This window comes from Protopterus annectens, chromosome 3.part1 (genome assembly GCF_019279795.1).
Source record: "Protopterus annectens isolate FY-2018-M chromosome 3.part1, PAN1.0, whole genome shotgun sequence".
NCBI classification, from domain to species: domain Eukaryota; kingdom Metazoa; phylum Chordata; order Ceratodontiformes; family Protopteridae; genus Protopterus; species Protopterus annectens.
Window position 1 is genome coordinate 880,968,537 of NC_056732.1, and position 6,262 is coordinate 880,974,798.

The following is a 6,262-nucleotide window of genomic DNA, read 5'->3' on the forward strand; positions in this document are numbered from 1 at the left end:
TCAAGAAAGTAAAACAGAACGTGATTTTTTTTTTAACTACCTTTTGCAGGGGAAACATAGAAGAAGCTGCATTGCAGAGGAAGATACTCCTTCTACCTTGAGACAGGATGCTGAACAAAATAATTGTGAGTTAGTGGACTTACAGTAAGACACATACACTTGAAAAAGGCACAATAAGATGATAACACCTTAGTTAGCATGAGATAAAGATAGGTAATATAACAAAGGTTGTGAGGGAAAATTGTGAACAGGATGTCCCTGTTATTGCATACCCCTATTTTGATGATCTCTTACATATAGTAAGAAAAGAAATGGAATAAATTTTGCATAATTTACCAATGCCAAAGCATTCTGCATGACCGTAATGAGCTAGCTTCTAGCTGTATGTTAGGATTTCACCTGAGAAAGGTTATTAGCCAGATGTTATTGTCTGAGGTAAGAGATAGTGGACTTGCGTTCGTCTTTCCTAGGATGAGAAAGAGCTGTACCCCATCATGAATATAAAGTCCCTTCATCCTAATTTTCATTACAAAGCATCCTTTGAATGTATTGCCAGTGGCAGCTAGTGGCTACAAATCAAAGGGGGCTGCAGGATACAGCCGAATGGGCATGGTCAGCTAGAAAAGGGTGTGGTCAACTAGAAAGGGATGAAGCTATGTTACAGAAATACTCATTAACTTGCTAATTATTTTCCATTCATCTTAAAATACAGAAAAACAAGTATTATAGTTTTGTAAAGATATAATTACAACAGTAAACAGCATGGCAATTTGTTTAATTGATTAATTCACACCCAGCCCCAATTCCCAGTGCCTACCCCACCCACAGTATCTGATTTGATCTTGCATGGTTAAAAACAAACAACAACAAAAAAGACAATACTGTCATTAAGGTAGGTATTATTTTTTTTGTTGTAGTGAGAGTAGGGTACAGGTGGAGGAGACCCTGGAGAGGTGGAGATATGCTCTAGAGAGAAGAGGAATGAAGGTCAGCAGGACTAAGACAGAATATATGTGTGTGAATGAGAGGGAGGATAGAGGAATGGTGAGGATGCAGAGAGTAGATGTGGTGAAGGTGGATGAGTTTTAATACTTGGGATCAGTAGTTCAGAGTAATGGTGATTGTGGAAGAGAGGTGAAGAAGAGAGTACTGGCATGATGGAGTGGGTGGAGAAGAGTGTCAGGAGTGATTTGTGACAGATGAGTACCAGTAAGAGTGAAAGGGAAGGTTTACAAGAAGGTAGTGAGATCAGCTATGTTATATGGGTTGGAGACAGTGGCACTGACAAAAAGGCAAGAGTCAGAGCTGGACGTGGCAGAGTTAACGATGTTAAGATTTGCACTGGGTGTGATGAGGGTGGACAGGATTAGGAATAAGTATATTAGAGGGTCAGCCCAGGTTGGAAGGTTTGGAGACAAAGCCAGAGAGGCAAGATTACGTTGGTTTGGACATGTGCTGAAGAGGGATGCAGAGTATATTGGGAAAAAGATGCTAAGGAAGAAGCTGCCAGGTAACAGGAAAAGAGGAAGGCCTAAGATAAGGTTTATGGATATGGTGGAAGAGGACATGCAGGTGATTGGTGTGACAGAGCAAGATGCAAAAGACAGGAAGAAATTGAAACAGATGATTTAAGAAGAAGAAGATTCTTTTTTCACATAAATGACACTCAGTTCAGAGCTTATGGTTGATCTTACTTCACTGAAATGCACATTAGTCTTGCAAAGCAAGGTGGATCTGCAGTCATTCCATTTGCACATAAGCATTGCCCCATCCCAAGTGCCTACCCACTGAATCTGCTTTGAGCCTACAAGGTTTAAAATAATGAAAATAAAAGACCACGGTTACATTACTGTATTTTTTTCACATCACATAGCCAAGAACTTGCATGTTATCTTACTTCAGTTCACACATACACACTTTACTCATGCAAAAGTAGAGTTTGTTTCAAAAACAAAACATTGATAACTCATCCTAATTTATCCTGCCTAACCCTGCAAAAAATACTAGGTTAAAAAAAAAATAGATATCATCTACAAAAGGCTCTCCAGAACATGCTGCTTACCTACTATCTCTTTGACTCCTGCCAGGATATTATATTAAAAAAAAGAAAGTCATCAACAGCCCACAAAAGACATTGATCACTAGCATCTGGTTGACCCTCCCAGAGTATTATGTTAAAGAAAGAAAATCATCAACAGTCCCCAAACACATTGCTTCCAGCAGTATTCCGATATGTCAGTGCAAAATAAGCTGCTCCTCTTTATGCCCCTATATAGTATTTTTTTTTGCCTGAGCAAATGAATTTAATTCTTGAAATAAAAGATCAGCTACAGTTAAAAATGTCATTATTATTTATATCAACCTAAGCATCTGTCTATTGTTATGTATGGATAAAACTTGCTAGGAAAAAAACTAAGCCCTCGAAGATGTCATTTTTAACCAAATATTTTGTTTCATATCTAATTTTTCTTTCCCCTCCAATTCCTGTTTCAGACCTAGTTCTCCTTCACCTACTGTGTCTTCCTTGTGTAGACCCTATGCTTCACTCCACACCATGACATATAGCATTTATGCATTTTGAGTCTGAGGGAATGTTCCTTTTACCTTTTATTAATCCTCCTGTCATCTGCCAGCTCTCATTTGCAGTGCACCCTTGCAGCTTCCTCAGTGCCTACACTTTTTATGGACTAAGGTTGTCTGTTTCCAGCAAGACTCAGTAACCCCCCCCCCCCACACACACACACACACATACACACACAGGCTTTGGCTTGCAAGCAATGCTGCTCACCTGGCTTAGGTACTCTCTGGCTGGGATAAAAGAGTTAACTGTTTATCACTTCATTCTATTCCTTCCTGCTGGTGTTCAGCAAACAGGACACTAACTGACCCTAAGGCACTAGTAACTTGTCTTAAAAAAGCACCACCCTTTCAAACTGGATATACAGAACACCACACCATGAGCATAGCATGTGTTTTAGATGGGTGTGATGGTTTTTAGCACTTTTTTTTCAGAAATCCCAAAGAGCAAGAACCAGTATGACACATCAGAAACTATAATTTATCCATTTGAGGATTAAGGATATGAGCCAATAATGAGCTGCTTCCTGTGGTCCAGGGTTTGATTTTCCCAGCTTCCATTTGCCTACTGAGTGACTCTGAGCACATCACTTAAACAGGAAGTGTTCCCAGGGCTTAGTCTTACAAAAATCCACATGAATTAGTGCTTTACCCTGGTTAACAAATACAAATAAATAAAGACAAAAAAACAGTTCTTACAACCTGGCAACAATTTCTGAAGCAGAGCGCAGAAATAGCATATCACACTTACTGTGTCTCCCTAAAAAGTCTATGAATGGAAATGTTAACAGTAAAAGAATATATGTAGCTTGTTATATTTATCTTTCACTTGGGAGACAATTTTTGCACAAAAATCCCATTGATACATGTTTTGGAATAAGTCCTGCTGCTCTGCCGCTAATGGTATCCTTCATTTTTTAGTACCTTCTTATCCTCTTCATGGTCTTATAGCTGTAGGAAAGATGAAGACTATCATTGCAAGCGATGGACGGAAGACAGAAAACAGCACCAGCATAGATGATTGCATGCAGTCCATGCCACCATTAGATATTTACACAGACAAAGACATAGAAACAGGGATGTGAGAAAGAGAGCTCAGCAAGAAGAAAGTATCCCAGCCAAGAGTCAAGCAGGAGAAACAAGCACAGAGAAACAACACAAACTACTGCACCACATTTAACGTCTAATTTGCAAAAAAATTACAAAGAGTTTGCAAACCAGGTTACAATATACATTTTTAACAATCCCGGGAGAGTTCTGATGCAGTCTACAGTCTTGTAGATGAAAGCGCTTAACCTTGTTTTGGATGAATAATGTATTTTATCGCTGAGTGAAGAATTTTGAGACCTGACACTATTTTCACCTGTGAAACTATCTTGTCATTGATTTGTGTTTGGAATCCTGGGAGATAGTCATTAGAACATTCTCCCCTAAGAATGCAGCTAACTGCATAACTTTACCTTCTGTACTAACTTTTCACAGTAATAAGCATTTACTTTAACTGCAATATCAATTCCATTCATAAACTACTGCTGTATTTGGGGCGGTCATGGGACATTGAAGGCTGGGTTGAGGCTCCAGCAGTTGGTGACACTTCAAAAACACTTAAGCTCTCACTAGGTCTGCATCAAACATAGCTTAAAAAGAGGTAGAAGAAGATACTACACACACGTTGCTTTAAAGATAATAACACGTTTTTCCAACTTTCTGGAATTACTTTAGAATACAACTAATGAATGCACAGCAAATATTCCCGGTGATTATCTATTTGCTAACATGCTGTATACTAACAAAGATAAGCACATCTAACCTTTCTCAGGCCACTAACATTAAATCCAATTATGTCATAAAATCAGTCAACCTACACAGTCAGATGCTTTGAGGATCAAACCAGCGATGTGTAAGGCAATTTTTCTGTCCTGTGCCTAACTTGGCTTTACCTTAGGAGATAGGCACCAAATCCGTATCCCCTCCACAATGTGACTTTTAATTTAAATTGATTTGTTAAGATAAGTAAGCATCATAAAAAACGGTGCAGTATTGCTTCACTGTAGTTCTTTTATATGCATTTCAAAATGCAAATTAAATAATGCATACATACCAAGAGAAGAGAGCAAAGAACAGTTTTTTAAAATATATCAGTCAACTCTAAGCTTAGTGCCTTAATCACTGTCTGAATGTCGATTGAATGAAGTTATGATGACCTCTGTAATGTAATTCCCGTACTGCTACTGACTGTTTCTTGCTGTCTTTTTTCCAGCAGGCAAAGTGCAGGAAGACACCAAGATATGCAGTTACAAACCACATAGACTTCTGGGCATCACACTGATGCCTTCTCTCCTTAATCTGGACTGTTTTTCCAGCAGTCCAGATTTATACAAACTAGTTTTTTTTTAAACACGGAACTCATCAAGCATGCGTAGTTCGAGTTCCTGGACTTCAGCGAGTCGGTCGGGCTTGCAGCTAAGCAACCAGCCAGCAGTATACAGTAGTATACTGTATACAAATAGAAATAAATATTTTATTTATTTAAAAATGTTCTTTCTTTCTCTTTCTTGCTGGGGGGGGGGTGGGGGCTGCAGTCCTGCAGTCTGATGGCATGAGCCACAACTGTGTATTGCTATGGAAATTTCCAGAAGCTAATGCTACTCCTTTTATGTCAAGGGTACTGCATTAGTTATGTAAGTACTTTAATGCTGGACAGTTGAAAATATCAGTCTACCCTCTACAGAATGATGGAATAGCTAAAAGGTTTAATAAAATATTGAAATCCATGCTAAGGAAAATTCCTTGTGGAGATGTAAAAATATGTGACCTGGAATCACGCACACTTCCTGTTCTTTGAAATCAGAGAAGTGTCACAAGATTTAACTGGTTTTGAATATCTAGAATTTCTGTATGACATGCATCTGAATGGGCTACTATATAACCTGGGTGTGGGTGTGGGTACGTGGACGGTTCCACGGCGGCGTGGGTTGGCGGCGGCCGAGCCAAACAAAGCCAACCAAGTACATAAGGCCAACCACCCCAATGGAAGGTGGATGTTATTATATCTTATTTATATTTAAGAAAAGAAAAACTATTACTTTAAATAATAAATAAATATATAATTACTGCCCTTCCGCAGATGTGTGCCCTTCTCGGGCGCAGTTCAGATGTATCTCGGCGCGCCGCCTGCGACATCCATCAGAAATGAGCAAAAAGCAACGTGTCATTATTATCATCTTCCCTTTTTTCCACTTTCTACATGGGGTCGGAGTATCATGTTAACTATCACCATCTCTTTCGATTCAATGCCACACTCCTGCCTTCTTCAACGCTCATCTCTGTCTTTCACAGATCTTCTTTCACACAATCCATTCACATCTTTGGGGGATATTCAATTTTCCTCTTATCTTCTTCCTGTCTGTCCCAAATCTTCTTCACCAGATTGTCTTCTTCCTTTCTTTACATGTCCAAACCACAGTAATCTGTTCGTTTCTGCAACTGGAGCTATTTTGGCTTCTTCTCTTATGTCCTCATTTCTTCATCTGTCCCACAGTGTGCATCCTACTACCCTTCTGAGGCACTTCATTTCCATAACAAGTGACTTCTTCATCTGCTCTGCCTTTATAGCCCAGGTTTCTGTACCATACAGGAGTACTGCCCACATCACTGTCTTGTACACCTTACTTTTCATCATCTT